Below are 21,473 nucleotides of genomic sequence, written 5' to 3' on the forward strand. Positions count from 1 at the left end.
GCAGCGGAGCCTGGTAGGCTGCAGTCCATGGGGTCGTTAAGAGTCGGATACGGTGGAGCGCCTTCACTTTCACTTTTCACTTTCATGCATTGGAGAAGGAAATGGCAACCCACTCCAGTACTCTTGCCTGGAGAATCCCAGAGATGGGGGGAGCCTGGTTGGCTTGCATCTATGGGATTACACAGAGTCGGACATGACTGAAGCAACTTAGCAGCAGCAGCAGCAGCAGCAATGCATATATATGGAATTTAGAAAGATGGAAAATACATGAACCGTGAAATTCCAGATGTTCAAGCTGGTTTTAGAAAAGGCACAAGAACCAGAGATCAAATTGCCAACATCCGCTGGATCATTGAAAAGGCAAGAGAGTTCCAGAAAAACATCTATTTCTGCTTTATTGACTATGCCAAAGCCTTTGTGTGGATCACAATAAACTGTGGAAAATTCTGAAAGAGATGGGAATACCAGACCACCTGACCTGAAAAGGAGTACGTCAGGCTGTATATTGTCACCCTGCTTATTTAACTTCTATGCAGAGTACATCATGACACCACCCTTATGGCAGAAAGTGAAGAGGAACTAAAAAGCCTCTTGATGCAGATGAAAGAGGAGAATGAAAAAGTTGGCTTAAAACCCAATATTCAGAAAACGAAGATCATGGCATCTGGTCCTATCACTTCATGGGAAATAGATGGGGAAACAGTGTCAGACTTTACATTTTTGGGCTCCAAAATCACTGCAGATGGTGACTGCCACCATGAAATTAAAAGACACTTGCTCCTTGGAAGAAAAGTTATGACCAACCTAGATAGCATATTCAAAAGCAGAGATATTACTTTGCCAACAAAGGTTTGTCTAGTCAAGGCTATGGTTTTCCCTGTGGTCATGCATGGATTTGAGAGTTGGACTGTGAAGAAAGCTGAGCCCCGAAGAATTGATGCTTTTGAACTGTGGTGTTGGAGAAGACTCTTGAGAGTCCCTTGGACTGCAAGGAGATCCAACCAGTCCATTCTGAAGGAGATCAGCCCTGGGATTTCTTTGGAAGGAATGATGCTAACGCTGAAACTCCAGTACATTGGCCACCTCATGCAGAGAGTTGACTCATTGGAAAAGACTCTGATGCTGGGAGGGATTGGGGGCAGGAGGAGAAGGGGACGACAGAGGATGAGATGGCTGGATGGCATCACTGACTCGATGGACGTGAATCTGAGTGAACTCCAGGAGTTGGTGATGGACAGGGAGGCCTGGCATGCTGTGATTCATGGGGTCACAAAGAGTCGGACATGACTAAACATCTGAACTGAACTGAACACCTATATGTGAGACAGTAAAAGAGACACAGATGTATAGAACAGTCTTTTGGACTCTTTGGAGAGGCAAAGGTGGGAAGATTTGGGAAATGGCATTGAAACATGTATATTATCATATGTGAAACAAGTCACCAGTCCAGGTTCGATGCATGAGATAGGGTGCTCGGGGTTGGTGCACTGGGATAACCCAGAGGGATGGGATGGGGAGTAAGGTGGGAGGGGGGTTCAGGATGGGTAACACATGTACACCCGTGGTGGATTCATGTCAATGTATGGCAAAGTCACTACAATATTGTAAGTAACCTCCAATTAAAAATAAAATAAAACTGTAGAAACAGACTCACAGACATAGAAAACAAACTTATGGGTACTAAAGAGGAGAGGGAAAATAAATTAGGAGTATGAGATTAACAGATACACATCATCATATATAAAATAGGTAAACGATAAGGATTTGCTGTATAGTACAGGGAACTATATTCAATATCTTGCAATAATAGCCCATAATTGAAAAGAAACCTAAAAAGAATATATATATATATATATATATATATATATATATATATAGAGAGAGAGAGAGAGAGAGAGAGAGAGAGAGATAAACAGAATCATTTTGCTGTATACCTGAAACTATCACAGTACTGTAAATCAACTACACTTCAGTCAAAAATAACAATAAAGAAAAGATTTGAGGCAGATTTCCTTAGTTCAGTTCAGTTCAGTCGCTCAGTCGTGTCCGACTTTTTGTGACCCCATGAATTGCAGCACACCAGGCCCCCCTACCCATTCACTCAAACTCACGTCCATCGAGTTGGTGATGCCATCCAGCCATCTCTGTTTTTGAACATGCTATCTAGGTTGGTCATAACTTTCCTTCCAAGGAGTATGTGTCTTTTAATTTCATGGCTGCAATCACCATCTGCAGTCCTTAGGTGACTTAAAAAATAGAGATTCTGCCTATGTGTGAAATAGAAAATCAGAAGTTTCAAATGCCCTTTAAATTTACATAAGCTAACAGGATTGTTACCTTTGAAAACAGTAACACAGAACAAAAGTTATTCTTCCGAAACACCTGCACAATTGGGGCAGGATAATATTCCAATATTTTTCAAAACAGTTCAGAAGGAATGTATTATCATTATTATATTATTGTTTCTTCAAAATGAGTTTAAAATTAGTATATAAAAAATTGTTGAATTTTTCCTTTACAATATGATAGGAATAAGCAGCAATAGAATAGACAGCTCATTTAAATTTTGCCAAGCCAGTCTGTCTTACTATCTAAATTTAACTCCCCTGACAACTTCAACGAATAGCTTAAAATATAATTAAGGGTTCAGTGATATTTTTCAATAATTTGAGAATTATGTTCATCAAATAACTTTTCTGATAGTTTGCACTTCTTTTTATAAAAAGTCAAACCAGAATTCCCTTGATACAGGTTAAAGCAGGGTTATTATACATACTATGTCCTTTCTGCAAAATCATCTTGGCAGTTAGTTATCATTCACACTTCTGTATGATTTAGGAATGTCAGCTTTTTCCAGGAAAAATCCTATTGAGAGGCTAACTGGAATTCTATTTAATTTATAGCTATTTTTAGAATAGCTATACTTCTAGTACTGATTCTGACTTTATAAAAATCATACTTTCTTTTTATTTATGACCTTTTAAAGGTCTTCAATAATGTTTCATCATTTTCTTTATACGAGATTTGAAATATATTTATCTCCCTATTCTTGTGCTTTATCACTGAAATGTATTTGCACACACTACTTCACTTCCTAATTTGTTTTAATTTTATGAATATTCAACAGTAATAGTTCACATAGAAACTTTGCTGAAATGATCAGTTCTACTCCATTTTTAATGGATTTTTATGGGGATAATATACACCATACTCATAGGCAATGAGTTTTACTTTCTTTTTGGTGAGAAGAGTCTCACTGTATGATTTAATTTCAAACACTAAGCATGGCTCCAAACACCTATCTAAAATAGAAGAATTATTTTTTGCCATTGTTCTACTGAATCCAAACTTCCTACCACTCTACCTGCTTCCAAACTTAGGAATCAGAAGATTAGAGAGCAGCATCACTCACTGCTTTGTGTTTCTTCTCATTTAGTTCCAATGGGTTCTCTTGTGTTTGAACAGGATATGCTTTTCTTAATATTTTTTATTTATGCATATTTGTTTTCATGAGTTTTATGAAGATAAATATTTGATGCATCAGTTCACAAAACTAAAATGAATAAAAGTTTCCATGAAATGTGTTATCACTTACATATTATTCAATAACTATCAAATCTTCCCAAGGTTCTAAAATCTGTAGTATAAGAGGCTAAATTTAGCACCCTAATACAATGGAAAGAGCACTGGTTCAAATCTCAGTTTAAATCACTAATTAGATATATTACCTTATAAATCTCAGTCTGTCCTTTGTTAAAATTAATACCTTTCAGGCATTCAGTTTCCTATCTGTGAAATAAGAGTAAAAATGATCTGATCTTGCAATCATTAAATGTTTTATTTAAATTATCTAAAACATAATCTCTTAACATTTATTCCTTTTTTAAGGGTACATCAATTGAATATCTGGAAAAACAAGTTGACTAGGAAGACAAGAAAAGCTTGATTTAGGTGACATTGCTGCAAAGGTGCCCTCTCCACTCTGACCAACATCGAGGTTTATACTGACAGCCTAGGTCATTAAGTATGGCATCCTACAAGGCTATCTGAAGGGAAGAACTGAGGCATTGTTTACTGCTGTCTTTATCAATATAAGGGACTAAGTCCATGAGAAATAGATAACAGGAGTATGTTTATATTGTTATTTAAAATATTTAAACAAGATCCAAGAATTATTCAAGACTGATTCCTATCAACCTAAAATAAACAACAATGAGATGATCAGCCTTTGAAAAATAACATTAATAAATGAGAGACCTGAAAGATCCATGCACAATAACAATTATATAGCACATTTTATTGATTCATGTTAAATGGATACTTAGAATCTAGATTCCATGAAAACTGAGTTATTTTTAAAATGGAATCTTTTCTAAAAGATTTTATAAATGTATTCATCTATTTTGAAATGATTTTAGAAATATAAATACAATATCAAGTAATCAACTAAAATATCAACAATTTACTGAACCAACGTTTTGGGGAAATTGCAAGAACAATAAAAAATCAAGAAATAGATCTGTTATCAAAGTCCAAGAGAATTAAAGACCAGTTTCTTTTTTCTTTTGTAATTTACACCTCCAACATTAAATTGAAAAGCAGCATTACAGACACCTGCTTCAGTAGAGTCATTGTTTCCATGGTGCCACTTTCCATCACCTATTTTTAATAGTTTACACAACAAGATCAAGGGTGTCCCAGCTGTTACTGCCACTGTTGCTAAGCAACGTTTAAATCGGAGTTCAAGAAGACAAAGAATCATGCTTGAAAAATATCTCAAGTGTCTGTTTTATGCACCCCCACCCCCGCTTTCTTCATTTTGCACCATTTTCAATGTTTATACTCAGATGATTAGGGTCTTTTCTTTAATTCAATATTACATATATATACATGAATCCACCATTCCAAGTGCTACTACAATCAACTAAGTGTTTTTGTTCATTTTCAAATGTAATATATATGTTAAACTACAGGCTGTCTCTAACATAAAATAAGCAGATTCAAAGTATTAACTTCATCTTCATCAGAATCTGAAGTCATTTTAGGTCTTTGTAATCTATTGCTAGACTATAGCATCGCTGTACCTCAGTCTTGCAAAATGACACAAACATCAGTGGCTAGAGATTTGCTGCCTGCAGAGAATTACAATACCCTCTTGTGTATTCTGAAATCTAAATATCATCACCTGCAAAAGACAGAGAAGTCAAAATTCTGTAAGACACGGAAACAAAACAGAAGTGAATAAGTTAGGCAACTCTGAACTTGGAATTTCTAGCTGATACAAATTGCTAGTAATTAGAAAGACAGTATTTTTCAAACATTTCTGTAAACAATGAAGTTTTTCCTACAAAAGTAATTATTCAAAAACCAATGGCTCATCTCCCTAGTTTAATAGGTTAGTAAATATAAATCAGCAGTGTGGAAAGTAAATATTTAGGGGAGAAAACATCTTAATTTTGGAATATACAATTTATAATAAGATAAGGATTTTAAGAGCTCTGAAATCATATCAAATATCCCTGAATAATCCATATGACAAAAGGAATATTATGGTATGATTTACAACTAGACATCTAATGAATCTGCACCTGTGTGTAATGATGTCCAGCTTTCAAATCAGTTGATGCAGATGGCACTTAACCCATGGCTAAGACTGAGGGTTCTGGTCCACACAGTACTAACCCATGCAGAAATGGTCCAGGGTGACCCAAATACTCAAATTCTCAGAATTTTTTTTTTACCCTCTTTTAAGAAAACACAAAGCTATAGCATTTTCTTTCTAAAATATTTCATATTCTTTGCTTATATTTGGCTATTATTTTCTGGCTCTCTTCTAAAATCTGCTAACAGCTAGAAATCTGTTTGTTGTTATAGTGGTGCTAGTTTAAGAACTGCTAACGTTCACTGAATTTATTTCAATTATCCACTTTCTGTTTTTCCTTCTGCTTTCTTATTACTTCACACTCCTGTTGTTAACTTTAGATTTTTAAAAAATCTTCTCCTGCAAATATATATAACTGTTAAAAATTTCAGTTCAGTATTATTGATCATATTTCTGACTTAAAGATACATATGCAATAATAATGTACTTGAGTTTGAAGTAACCGAGGGGGTCTTCAGTGAGAAAAGTAATTCCCCTGTAGATACATCCATATGCATGTTAGAAAGTCTAGAGTCCAAACTCATTGAGTAAGTTGTTAAGTGTTGGAAATAAACCTGAGACATACACTGAAATTTAGTCTGTGTATTGACATGGATGTTAACTACCCTTGCTAAAAAATCGTCATGATAAGAATGAATAAACAAGTTCTCCAGTTTCTATTACTACCTCACTAATCTACCATGAGACACATTCCTCTACTTCCTGTCTTTGCTACAAAAATTGCCTCCATTTGTACACTGCTTTATTCATCTTCCTTCTTCTAGGTTTTCCTCATACCCTGAAAACATACTATGTTAGCTTGCTAAAGCTGAAAAACAAAGTACCCTAGACTGCTGCTGCTGCTAAGTTGCTTCAGTCATGTCCAACTCTGTGCGACCCCATGGACTGCAGCCTACCAGGCTTCTCCGTCCATGGGATTCTCCAGGCAAGAACACTGGAGTGAGTTGCCATTTCCTTCTCCAATGCATGAAAATGGAAAGTGAAAGTGAAGTCGCTCAGTCGTGTCCGACTCTTAGCAACCCCATGGACTGCAGCCTACCAGGCTCCTCCATCCATGGGATTTTCCAGGCAAGAGTATTGGAGTGGGGTGCCATTGCCTTCTCCCATACCCTATACTGAGTGACTTAAACAGCAGAAATGTATTTCCTCTCACTCTGGAGGCTGATAGTTCAAGATCAAGGTGTCAGTAGTGTTGATTTCTCCTGAGGGCCTCCCTCCTTGGCATGTACATGGCCATCTTCTCCCCATGTTTCATGTGATCTTCCCTCTGTTCATGTATTGTATCCTAATCTCTTCATCTTAAAAAGACATCAGTCATATTGCTTTAGGGCCCTCTCTAATGACCTCCTTTAACTTTAATTATCACTTTAAAGAGTCTATCTCCCAATACAGTCACATGCTGAATCACATATTGCAGGTTAAGAATTCATTATGTGAATCTTAGAGGGACACAATTCAGCCTATAATACATGCCTATACATCATCCTAATAATTTTTTTTCCATGGAAATTCCCTCTACCCCTCCTCTAGTAAAATGATTTCACCATTCTCTTTCTTAAACTTAAGAGAGTATTCCATATTCAATCTTTGTGCATAAGCACCATCTATTTAACTCTTAACTCACTGGTTTTTAATGTTTATGCTGAGAAAATTCATTCTGAACACTACCTAAAGATGGCTTCAGTTTTACAAATTATTCTGATAACTATTTTTTTCTATAACTATATACAATAGTATCTATTTTCTGTAGAGTTGTGCTTCATGCCTCAAATTTTATAACTTTTAAATGTTTTTCTCTTTCAGTTTTATTGAGATATAATTGACATACAACACTGTATAAGTTTAAGTTGTAGCACAGTGATTTGTGTTTCCCAGGTGGTGCTAATGGTAAAGAACCCACCTGCCAATGCAGGGCATGTAAGAGGTGTGGGTTCAATCCCTGGGTTGAGACGATCCCCTGGAAGAGGGCATGGCAACCCATTCCAGTATTCTTGCTTGGAGAATCCCATGAACAAAGGAGCCTGGTGGTTACAGTCCATAAGTTCTCAAAGAGTTGGATATGACTGAGGTGACAGCATGCATGCACATAATGCTTTGAGTTACACATATCGTGCAATCATCACAATTAATTTAGTGAATATACACCATCACCAACCTAGATAGCATATTGAAAAGCAGAGACATGACTTTGCCAACAAAGGTCCGTCTAGTCAAGGCTATGGTTTTTCCAGTGGTCATGTATGGATATGAGAGTTGGACTGTGAAGAAAGCTAAGTGCTGAAGAAGTGATGCTTTTGAACTGTGATGTTGGAGAAGGCTCTTGAGAGTCCCTTGGATTGCAAGGAGATCCAACCAATCCATTCTGAAGGATATCAGCCCTGGGATTTCTTTGGAAGGAATGATGCTAAAGCTGAAACTCCAGTACTTTGGCCACCTCATGCGAAGAGTTGGCTCATTGGAAAAGACTCTGATGCTGGGAGGGATTGGGGGCAGGAGGAGAAGGGGACGACAGAGGATGAGATGGCTGGATGGCATCACTGACTCGAGGGACATGAGTCTGAGTGAACTCCGGGAGTTGGTGATGGACAGGGAGGCCTGGCGTGCTGTGATTCATGGGGTCTCAAAGAGTCGGACATGACTGAGCGACTGAACTGAACTGAACCTAAGGATACAACATTAAAGAAATAGGAAAAAAAGTTTTTTATGATGAAAATTCTTAGAATTTACTCTCTTAGCAACTTTCATCTATAATGCACAGCAATATTAATTATATTTATTATGCTGTACATTACACCCCTACTATTTATTTATCTCATAATTGGACGTGTGTATCTCCTGACTACTTTCATCCAATTCCCCCTCTTCCCACCCTCCCCATGAGTCCTCTTTTCTCATGAATTTATTTATTTGTTTTTCAAGTATAACTGGCCTACAACATAACAGGGTGTTACATAACAGGGTGGTTTAGTCACTAAATTGCCTCCAAGTCTTGCATCACCATGGACTGTAATCCACCAGGCTCCTCTGTCCATGAGATTTCCCAGGAAAGAATACTGGGGTGAGTGGCCATTTTCTTCTAAAGGAGATCTTCCTGATCCAGCAATCAAACCACATCTCTTGCATTGCAGATGGACTCTTTACTGCTGAGCCACCAAGGATTGTTATCTGTTTCAAAATGATCACCAAAGTAAGTCACCAGTTGGCATCTGTCACTATAAAAAAGCATTATGTAATTATCGACTATATTCTCTACACTGTATATTTCATAGCTATAACTGATTTATTTTGTAACTGTAAGTCTGTACCTCTTAATCTCCCTCATTCATTTTCTCTTCTCTCTATCTTCTTCCCCTCTAGCAGTGATCTCTTCTAATATCCGTATCCATGACTCAGTTTCTTTTTAGCCATGTTTATTCATTTCATTTTTAGATTAAAAAAATATATGCACCCCTATGTCCACTGCAGCATTATTTACAATAGCCAAGATATGAATGCAACCTAAATGCCCATCAATAGACAAATGGATAAAGAAGATATGACATATGTATCCAATCGAACATTATTCAGTCATTAAAAAGAATGAAACCTTGCCATTTATGATAACATGGATGTATCTAGAGGGATCATGCTAAGTGAAATAAGTCAGAGAAAGAAAAATAGTGTATGATTTCACTTAAATGTACTTTTTCCTACAAAATTCAAACTATCACATATATGACCGGTAGAATCTAGGACACCCTGACACTATTTTTTTCAGGAATTCAAATTTTAATTGAAGTATCTATAGACCAGAATTTCTAATATATCTTAGGTAAAGATTGTTTGTCTGTTTATTAGTTTTGGGGTTGTTGTTTTTGTTCTTGGGGATTTTGTGTTTGTTCCTTTCCCTATTTTTAATAGATTGTAGGATTTCCTCATTGATCTATTCTTACATATCCAGAGAGAAAGTAAAATTTTCTGGATAAGCAAAACAGGATATAAGCATGAACTGACATAATACAGAAATACTTATAAATACCTGTATATACTATCAGGAATACTGCAAATGCTGGATACTGAGCAGTGAGCAAAGCAGACAAGGTCCCTGTTTTCATGGAATACATAATCTACTGGAGAGAAAATGACAAACCCCAAATAAATACAAATATATATTATTATGATGGGGAAGAGTTATCAAGACAAAAAAAGAAAAAACAAATCAGGAGGACATGGACTGATGCAGGACACCTTGGATAAAATGGCTTTAGAGTGGGGAACTAAATATAGAGAAGGAAAGAGTAATGCTCTTGGGGAAGAATATTCCAGGAAGTACAAGTAGCATGTGCTAATCTTGGAATATCAAAAATAGTAGCAAAAGGTCAAAATAGTTGAAACTCAATGAAGAGTGAAGTGGAGATGAATTCTAGAGTACTAGATCTGAGCAGTTAAGATCATATAGGGAACTCATGCTTTGGTAATAACTTGACTTTAAGTGTGATGTGAATGTTTTGAACAGAGGGCTGATGGAATATATATATTTTTAAATGATTATGCTAACACTTCTGACCACATTAGAACTGCTTGCACCAGACAAATAGTCTAAGCAAGAACCATAAAAAAAGTGGAAAAAATGAAAAAAAAAAAAAAAGAGAGAGAGAGAGAGACATAAAGGAACTGATGAGTTTCACAGAACTTGAGGAATCGGGATTCCAGATATAGAGGAATAACAGAGAGATGAACTGACATTTTACATCTGCTTCTTCTCTAAGCAGATTTGCTGATTCTTCAACAAATCTGCTGCAAAAGGCAAATGCTAAGAGTCACAGAGTCAGAAAAATTTTTGGATATTTCAGATGACTAAATAGGCAATACTGGAGGTAATAGCTGCCAATAAAGATAGGACAGGAATGAGGAGGCAGGAGCCAAGATGGCGGAGGAGTAGGATGGGGAGAACACTTTCTCCCCCACAAATTCATCAAAAGAGCATTTAAACATCGAGTAAATTCCACAAAACAACTTCCGAATGCCGGCAGAGGACATCAGGCACCCAGAAAAGCAACCCAACTCTTCAAAAGGAGGTAGGAAAAAATATAAAAGACAAAAAAAGAGACAAAAGAGGGAGGGACAGAGTTCCGTCCCGGGAAGGGGTCTTAAAAAGAGAGAAGTTTCCAAACACCAGGAAACCTTCTCACTGCCGAATCTGTGCCGAGCTTTGGAAGCACAGAGGGCAACATAAAAGGGAGAAAAAAAATAAATAAACAATTAAAAATCGCAGATTGTGAGCCCTACGGTAACTCCCCCAGTGGAGAAGCAGCGCAGACTCCTGCACATGGCATTAGCAAGCGGGGGCTGGGCAGGGAAGCGCGGCGCGGGCTGTGTCCCTTAGAGTAAGAATCGGCCCAAATGTTCTGAGTGCTATCTGAGCGAAATAATTTGGGCTAGCAAACCAGACTGTGGGATATCTACCACGCGAAAAGCCAGCCCTAACTTAAGACACCGCCAGGCCCGCGCACAGAACAAAGGACTGAACAGAGATAGCCGGCTGCAGACCTTCCCCCTCCGGTGACAGGCAGCCAGAGCCGGAAGGGGGCAATCGCAGCCCCAGAGAGACACTATCTATAAAACTGTAAGCAGGCTTATTTGCTAACTAAAACTTCTTGGGGGTCTGGACGGTCAACATCTGCCTGAGAAGGTGCGCCAGTTTTACACCCAGATAACCGAGTGGCGGGGAGGCGATAAGTCGCAGCATTGGCGCCCGCCAAACACATCACCTGAGCTGCTCGGATCTGGGAAGAGCACAAAACGCAGGCCCAAACGAATCTGCGCCTCTGAGGACTACCCGAGTGCCTGAACCTGAGCGGCCTGGACCTGGGAGCTCAGCCCAGGGCCGGCCTCTGATTGTTCCCGGTGGAACAACCTAGAGCCCGAGCAGTGTGGGCAGGGAGGCTACACACGCCGCGAGCGGGGGCAGACCCAGTGTGGCTGAGGCACTGCGAGCGCACGCCAGTGTTATCTGTTTGCAGCATCCCTCCCTCCCTCCCCACAGCGCGGCTGAACAAGTGAGCCTAAATAAAATTAAAAAAATAGTGTCCTCCACCGTCCCCTTTGTGTCAGGGCGGGAACCAGACACTGAAGAGACCAGCAAACAGAAGAAGCTATAACAGAGGGAAACGCCTTGGAAGCTACAGGCCATAGATTAAAACCCTGTGGTTACTATGGACTACATAGGAAGGGGCCTATAGATCTTGAGAAATATAAGTCAGACCAAGGAACTAGCCAAAAATGAACTGAACCCACAATACTCACAACAAAACCAGAGAAAGACCTAGATATATTTTTACTTTTTTTATGATCAATCTTTCTTTCTTTTTTTTTTTAATTTAAAAAAAAATTTTTAAGTCCTCTATTGTCCTTTAATTTTCACTTTTATAACTATTACTTTGCAAAAAAAAAAAAAAAAAAACCCTGTTTTTTTTTCTTCTTCAGCAAACTTCAAATATATATTTTATAATTTTTTGACCGTGTTATGTTTTGTTTTGTTTTTTTCTTTTTCTTCTTTTCTTTAACATTGTATTTTTGAAATTCCAAAACCTACTCTAGATTTTTAATTTTAGCCTTCTGGTATATGTTATCAATTTTGTACCTATAGTTTTTTTCATAATTTCTGTGACTTTTTTTTTCCCTCTGTTTCTTTCTCTTTTGTATAACATCGTATATCTGCAATTCCAAACTCTACTCAAGATTTTTAATTCATGCTTTTTGGTATTTGATATCAATTTTGTACCTGTATTTTCTTTATAATTTTTGTGACATTGTTTTTGTTGGTTTGTTTGTTTTCTCTTTTTATTTTTCTTCTTCTTTTTTTTAACATTGTATTTTTGAAATTCCAAACTCTACTCTAAATTTTTAACTTTTGCTTTTTGGTATTAGTTATCAATTTTGTACCTGTAGTTTCTTTATAATTTTCGCGACCTTGTTTGTTTTTCTTTGTTCATTTTTTCTCTCTTTCTTTTCCTTCTTCTTTTCTTTAACATCGTATTTTTGAAATTCCAAACTGTACTCTAGATTTTTAATTTTAACTTTTGGTATATGTTATCAATTTTGTACATATAGTTTTTTTTTTTATAATTTCTGTGACTTTTTTTTTTCTTCTTTTTTTTCCCCTCTGTTTCTTTCTCTTCTTCTTTTATATAACATCGTATATCTGCAATTCCAAACTCGACTCAAGATTTTTAATTTATGCTTTTTGGTATTTGATATCAATTTTGTACCTGTATTTTCTTTATAATTTTTGCGACAGTGTTTTTGTTGGTTTGTTTGCTTTCTCTCTTTATTTTTCTTCTTCTTTTTTTTTTTTAACATTGTATTTTTGAAATTCCAAACTCTGCTCTAGATTTTTAATTTTTGCTTTTTGCTATTAGTTATCAATTTTGTACCTGTAGTTTCTTTATAATTTTTGCAACCTTGTTTGTTTTTCTTTGTTCGTTTTTTCTCTCTTTCTTTTCCTTCTTCTTTTCATTAACATCGCATTTTTGAAATTCCAAACTCTACTCTAGATTTTTAATTTTTGCTTTTATGTATTTGTTACCAATTTTGTACCTTTAAGAACCCAATCTTCAGGACCCATTTTTTACTAGGGAATGAGATTACTGGCTTGACTGCTCTCTCTCCCTTTGGACTCTCCGTTTTCTCCACCAGGTCGCCTGTATCTCCTCCCTAACCCCTCTCTACTCTACCCAACTCTGTGAATTTCTGTGTGTTCCAGACGGTGGAGAACACTTAAGGAACTGATTACTGGCTGGATCTGTCTCCCTCCTTTTCATTTCCCCCTTGTATCCTTCTGGCCACCTCTGTCTCCTGCCTCCTTCTTCTCTTCTCTGTATAACTCCGTGAACATCTCTGAGCAGTCCAGTTGTGGAGTGCACATAAGGAAGTGACTACTGGCTAGCCCACTCTCTCCACTATTGATTCCACCTCATCTCATTTGGGTCACGTCTAACTCCCTCCTCCCACTTCTCTTCTCCATGTAACGCTGTGAACCTCTCTGAGTGACCCTCACAGTAGAGAAACTTTTCATCTTTAACGTACATGTTTTATCAATGGTGCTGTATAGAAGGAGAAGTTTTGAAACTACTGTAAAAATAAGACCGATAACTGGAAGTAGGAGGCTTAAGTCCAAACCCTGACTCCAGGGAACTCCTGACTCCAAGGAACATTAATTGACAGGAGCTCATCAAATGCCTCCATGCTGACACTGAAACCAAGCACCACACAAGGGCCAACAAGTTCCAGGGCAAGACATACCAAGCAAATTCTCCAGCAACAAAGGAACACAGCCCTGAGCTTAAACATACAGGCTGCCCAAAGTCACCCCAAAACCATAGACATCTCATAACTCATTACTGAACATCTCATTACACTCCAGAGAGAAGAAATACAGCTCCATCCACCAGAACATCGACACAAGCTTCCCTCACCAGGAAACCATGACAAGCCACCTGTACAAAACCACACACAGTGAGGAAACACCACAATAAAGAGAACTCCACAAACTGCCAGAATACAGAAAGGACACCCCAAACTCAGCAATTTAAACAAGATGAAGAGACAGAGGAATACCCAGCAGATAAAGGAACAGGATAAATACCCACCAAACCAAACAAAAGAGGAAGAGATAGGGAATCTACCTGATAAAGAATTCCGAATAATGATAGTGAAATTGATCCAAAATCTTGAAATTAAAATGGAATCACAGATAAATAGCCTGGAGGCAAGAATTGAGAAGATGCAAGAAAGGTTTAACAAGGACTTAGAAGAAATAAAAAAGAGTCAATATATAATGAATAATGCAATAAGTGAAATTAAAAACACTCTGGAGGCAACAAATAGTAGAATAACAGAGGCAGAAGATAGGATTAGTGAATTAGAAGATAGGATGGTAGAAATAAATGAATCAGAGAGGATAAAAGAAAAACGAATTAAAAGAAATGAGGACAATCTCAGAGACCTCCAGGACAATATTAAACGCTACAACATTCGAATCATAGGGGTCCCAGAAGAAGAAGACAAAAAGAACGACCATGAGAAAATACTTGAGGAGATAATAGTTGAAAACTTCCCTAAAATGGGGAAGGAAATAATCACCCAAGTCCAAGAAACCCAGAGAGTCCCAAACAGGATAAACCCAAGGCGAAACACCCCAAGACATATATTAATCAAATTAACAAAGATCAAACACAAAGAACAAATATTAAAAGCAGCAAAGGAAAAACAACAAATAACACACAAGGGAATACCCATAAGGATAACAGCTGATCTTTCAATAGAAACTCTTCAAGCCAGGAGGGAATGGCAAGACATACTTAAAATGATGAAAGAAAATAACCTACAGCCCAGATTATTGTACCCAGCAAGGATCTCATTCAAGTATGAAGGAGAAATCAAAAGCTTTTCAGACAAGCAAAAGCTGAAAGAATTCTGCACCACCAAACCAGCTCTCCAACAAATAATAAAGGATATTCTCTAGACAGGAAACACAAAAACGGTGTATAAATTCGAACCCAAAACAGTAAAGTAAATGGCAACGGGATCATACTTATCAGTAATTACCTTAAACGTAAATGGGTTGAATGCCCCGACCAAAAGACAAAGACTGGCTGAATGGATACAAAAACAAGACCCCTACATATGTTGTCTACAAGAGACCCACCTCAAAACAGGGGACACATACAGACTGAAAGTGAAGGGCTGGAAAAAGATTTTCCATGCAAATAGGGACCAAAAGAAAGCAGGAGTAGCAATACTTTAAAACAAAGACTGTGAAAAGAGACAAAGAAGGTCACTACATAATGATCAAAGGATCAATCCAAGAAGAAGATATAACAATTATAAATATATATGCACCCAACACGGGAGCACCACAGTATGTAAGACAAATGCTAACAAGTATGAAAGGAGAAATTAACAATAACACAATAATAGTGGGAGACTTTAATACCCCACTCACACCTATGGATAGATCAACTAAACAGAAAATTAACAAGGAAACACAAACTTTAATTGATACAATAGACCAGTTAGACCTAATTGATATCTATAGGACATTTCATCCCAAAACAATGAATTTCACCTTTTTCTCAAGCGCACATGGAACCTTCTCCAGGATAGATCACGTCCTGGGCCATAAAGCTAGCCTTGGTAAATTCAAAAAAATAGAAATCATTCCAAGCATCTTTTCTGACCACAATGCAGTAAGATTAGATCTCAATTACAAGAGAAAAACTATTAAAAATTCCAACATATGGAGGCTGAACAACACGCTGCTGAATAACCAACAAATCACAGAAGAAATCAAAATTTGCATAGAAACGAATGAAAATGAAAACACAACAACCCAAAACCTGTGGGACACGGTAAAAGCAGTCCTAAGGGGAAAGTTCATAGCAATACAGGCACACCTCAAGAAACAAGAAAAGAATCAAATAAATAACCTAACTCTACACCTAAAGCAACTAGAAAAGGAAGAAATGAAGAACCCCAGGGTTAGTAGAAGGAAAGAAATCTTAAAACTTAGAGCAGAAATAAATGCAAAAGAAACAAAAGAGATCATAGCAAAAATCAACAAAACCAAAAGCTGGTTTTTTGAAAGGATAAATAAAATTGACAAACCATTAGCCAGACTCATCAAGAAACAAAGGGAGAAAAATCAAATCAATAAAATTACAAATGAAAACGGAGAGATCACAACAGACAACACAGAAATACAAAGGATCATAAGAGAGTACTATCAACAATTATATGCCAATAAAATGGACAACGTGGAAGAAATGCACACATTCTTAGAAAAGTACAACTTTCCAAAACTGGACCAGGAAGAAATAGAAAATCTTAACAGACCCATCACAAGCACGGAAATTGAAACTGTAATAAAAAATCTTCCAGCAAACAAAAGCCCAGGTCCAGACGGCTTCACAGCTGAATTCTACCAAAAATTTAGAGAGGAGCTAACACCTATCCTGCTCGAACTCTTCCAGAAAATTGCAGAGGAAGGTAAACTTCCAAACTCATTCTATGAGGCCACCATCACCCTAATACCAAAACCTGACAAAGATGCCACAAAAAAAGAAAACTACAGGCCAATATCACTGATGAACATAGATGCAAAAATCCTTAACAAAATTCTAGCAATCAGAATCCAACATATTAAAAAGATCATACACCATGACCAAGTGGGCTTTATCCCAGGGATGCAAGGATTCTTCAATATCTGCAAATCAATCAATGTAATACACCACATTAACAAATTGAAAAATAAAAACCATATGATTATCTCAATAGATGCAGAGAAAGCCTTTGACAAAATTCAACATCCATTTATGATCAAAACTCTCCAGAAAGCAGGAATAGAAGGAACATACCTCAACATAATCAAAGCTATATATGACAAACCCACAGCAAACATTATCCTCAATGGTGAAAAATTGAAAGCATTTCCTCTAAAGTCAGGAACAAGACAAGGGTGCCCACTTTCACCATTACTATTCAACATAGTTTTGGAAGTTTTGGCCACAGCAATCAGAGAAGAAAAAGAAATAAAAGGAATCCAAATTGGAAAAGAAGAGGTAAAGCTCTCACTGTTTGCAGATGATATGATCCTCTACATAGAAAACCCTAAAGACTCCACCAGAAAATTACTAAAACTAATCAATGACTATAGTACAGTTGCAGGATATAAAATCAACACACAGAAATCACTTGCATTCCTATACACTAATAATGAGAAAATAGAAAGAGAAATTAAGGAAACAATTCCATTCACCATTGCGACGGAAAGAATAAAATACTTAGGAATATATCTACCTAAAGAAACTAAAGACCTATATATAGAAAACTATAAAACACTGGTGAAAGAAATCAAAGAGGACACTAACAGATGGAGAAATATACCATGTTCATGGATTGGAAGAATCAATATAGTGAAAATGAGTATACTACCCAAAGCAATCTATAGATTCAATGCAATCCCTATCAAGCTACCAACAGCATTCTTCACAGAGCTAGAACAAATAATTTCACAATTTGTATGGAAATACAGAAAACCTCGAATAGCCAAAGCGATCTTGAGAAAGAAGAATGGAACTGGAGGAATCAACCTACCTGACTTCAAGGTCTACTATAAAGCCACAGTTATCAACACAGTATGGTACTGGCACAAAGACAGAAATATAGATCAATGGAACAAAATAGAAAGCGCAGAGATAAATCCACGCACCTATGGACACCTTATCTTTGACAAAGGAGGCAAGAATATACAATGGACTAAAGACAATCTCTTTAACAAGTGGTGCTGGGAAATCTGGTCAACCACTTGTAAAAGAATGAAACTAGAACACTTTCTAACACCATACACAAAAATAAACTCAAAATGGATGAAAGATCTAAACGTAAGACCAGAAAGTATAAAACTCCTAGAGGAGAACATAGGCAAAACACTCTCTGACATACATCACAGCAGGATCCTCTATGATCCACCTCCCAGAATATTGGAAATAAAAGCAAAAATAAACAAATGGGACCTAATTAACCTTAAAAGCTTCTGCACATCAAAGGAAACTATTAGCAAGGTGAAAAGACAGCCTTCAGAATGGGAGAAGATAATAGCAAATGAAGCAACTGACAAACAACTAATCTCGAGAATATACAAGCAACTCCTACAGCTCAACTCCAGAAAAATAAATGACCCAATCAAAAAATGGGCCAAAGAACTAAATAGACATTTCTCCAAAGAAGACATACAGATGGCTAACAAACACATGAAAAGATGCTCAACATCACTCATTATCAGAGAAATGCAAATCAAAACCACTATGAGGTACCATTTCACACCAGTCAGAATGGCTGCGATCCAAAAGTCTACAAGTAATAAATGCTGGAGAGAAGGTGGAGAAAAGGGAACCCTCTTACACTGTTGGTGGGAATGCAAACTAGTACAGCCACTATGGAGAACAGTGTGGAGATTCCTTAAAAAACTGGAAATAGAACTGCCTTATGACCCAGCAATCCCACTGCTGGGCATACACACTGAGGAAACCAGGAGGGAAAGAGACACGTGTACCCCAGTGTTCATCGCAGCACTGTTTATAATAGCCAGGACATGGAAGCAACCTAGATGTCCATCAGCAGATGAATGGATAAGAAAGTGGTGGTACATATACACAATGGAGTATTACTCAGCCATTAAAAAGAATACATTTGAATCAGTTCTAATGAGGTGGATGAAACTGGAGCCTATTATACAGAGTGAAGTAAGCCAGAAAGAAAAACACCAATACAGTATACTAATGCATATATATGGAATTTAGAAAATGGTAACAATAACCCTGTGTACGAGACAGCAAAAGAGACACTAATGTATAGAACAGTCTTATGGACTCTGTGGGAGAGGGAGAGGGTGGGAAGATTTGGGAGAATGGCATTGAAACATGTAAAATATCATGTATGAAACGAGTTGCCAGTCCAGGTTCGATGCACGATACTGGATGCTTGGGGCTGGTGCACTGGGACGACCCAGAGGGAGGGAATGGCGAGGGAGGAGGGTTCAGGATGGGGAACACATGTATACCTGTGGCGGATTCATTTTGATATTTGGCAAAACTAATACAATTATGTAAAGTTTAAAAATAAAATAAAATTAAAAAAAAAAAAAAGGAATGAGGAGGCAAAGAAAAGTAAGCTTAAACTCTGCACACCACAGAATTTCCACTTGAGCTCAAAAAGTCTGAAGGTAAATGACAGTACAAGTACTAATCTAGCAAAATCTATATTAATATCAAACACAGTAACTTCAAGTGAAAAAGTATTATAGAAAGATACTTCAATAACAGTTATAGTTAATTCACCAGGAATATTAACAATTCTAAATTTCTATGCACATGAGAACATAGTTTCACAGTTGTTAAATAGACAAATCTATAATTATACTGGGAAACTTATGACATACTTCTCAATGAGTATCTTAGTCTGTGTGAACAAAAAGTATGACAGTGTGGCTTATAAACAACGTAAATTTATTTCTCACAGTTCTTCATATTGAGAAGTCTAAGATCAAGCCACTGGGATATTGAGGTTCTGCTGAGGGCCTGCTACCTGGTTCAGAGACATCTGTCTTCTCACTGTGCCCTCACATGGCAGAAGGGATATGGAAGCTCTCTGAGGTCACTTTTATAAGGGCATGAATTCCCTTTATAAAAAATTCCCTTTTATTCCATTTATGAGGGCTCTATTCTCATGACCTAATCATTTGGTTTTATTGGAGAATGACTTCATATTTAAAGGTAGAAGTAACAGCAATCTTAAGTAAACTTCATAAATCAGAGAAGAAAGACTTTAAAGTCATTGTTTGAAATAATCTGTTGCTCAAATATGAAAGATGTTAAAAAGAAGAATTTGAAACAAATATCCCTATAAATGCAAAAGTCTTAAATATTAGTACATCAAATCCAGTAACCTATAAAAAGAAAATACATTTACTTGTATTTCAAAATATAAGATTTGCATAAAAAGCTGGAATTCACTCAATGCTGCAACTGTTCTTACTCAAAAAATAAGTTTTGAAGTCATTTTACCATCTGAATTGCTACACAAAAAGTTGTTTGATGAAATTCAACATGAATTCTTCTTATACTTATTAGAAATCAATCAATAGAATTTTTAATACTCCATTTAAATATAATAAGAGAAAGCTAATTTTAAATATTATACTTAATAATGAAAACTTTAAGCATTACCCTGAACTCAGAAATGAAATCCTGAAAGATGCTGAGGCTAAAGAGCTGCACTCAATATGCCAGTAAATTTGGAAAACTCAGCAGTGGACATGGGACTGGAAAAGGTCAGTTTTCATTCCAATCCCAAATAAAGGCAATGCAAAAGAATGTTCAAATTATCATATAGTTGAACTCATTTCGTATACTAACAAGACTGTGCATAAAATTCTTCAAGCCAGGCTTCAGCAGTATGTGAACCAAAAACCTCCAGATGTACAAATGGATTTAGAAAAGGGAGAGGAATTCAGAGATCAAATTGCCAACAACTGTTGTATCATTGAAAAAAGCAAGAGAGTTCCAGAAAAACATCTACTTCTGCTTCATTGACTATGCTAAAGCTTCACAACAAACTGTGGAAAGTTCTTCAAGAGATGGAAATACCAGACCACCATACCTGCCTCTTGAGAAATCTGTATGCAGGTCAATAAGCAACAGTTAGAACCAGACATGAAACAATCGACTGGTTCCAAATTGGGAAAGGAGTATATCAAGACTGTATTGTCATCCTGCTTATTTAACTTATATGCAGAGTACATGATGCGAAATGCCAGGCTAGATGAAGCACAAAATGGAATCAAGATTGGTGGAAGAAATATCAACAACCTTAGATATGGTGATGATACCACCCTAATGGCAAAAAGCAAAGAAGTACTAAAGAGCTTCCTGATGAAGGTGAAAGAGGAGACTGAAAAAGTTGGCTTAAAACTCAACGTTCAAAAAATTAAGATCATGGCATCTGGTTCCATCACTACACAACAAATAGATGGGGAAAACTTGGAAACTGTGACAAATTTTATTTTTTCAGGTTCCAAAATCACTATAGACAGTGACTGAAGCCATGAAATTAAAAGATTTTCCTCCTTGGAAGAAAAGCTATGACAAACCTAGAAGTGAAGTGAAGTGAAGTCACTCAGTCATGTCTGATTCTTTGCGACCCCATGGACTGTAGCCTACTGCACTCCTCCATCCATGGTATTTTCCAGGCAAGAGTACTGGAGTGGGTTGCC

The 21,473-nt window shown here is 37.0% G+C and overlaps 1 long non-coding RNA gene across 1 annotated transcript; it reads right to left on the reverse strand.

Moving 5' to 3' along the window:
• Positions 1–2,195: 2,195 nt before the first annotated feature.
• LOC129620085 (uncharacterized) lies at positions 2,196–5,225 on the reverse strand. The gene is made up of 3 exons (XR_008698368.1): positions 5,085–5,225; positions 3,729–3,789; positions 2,196–2,267 (listed from the first exon to the last, which is right to left on the reverse strand). It is a non-coding gene; the product is annotated as an uncharacterized LOC129620085 (long non-coding RNA).
• Between the last annotated feature and the right edge of the window lie 16,248 nt (positions 5,226–21,473).

Source organism: Bubalus kerabau, chromosome 9 (assembly GCF_029407905.1).
Source record: "Bubalus kerabau isolate K-KA32 ecotype Philippines breed swamp buffalo chromosome 9, PCC_UOA_SB_1v2, whole genome shotgun sequence".
In the NCBI taxonomy this organism is placed as follows: Eukaryota; Metazoa; Chordata; class Mammalia; order Artiodactyla; family Bovidae; genus Bubalus; species Bubalus kerabau.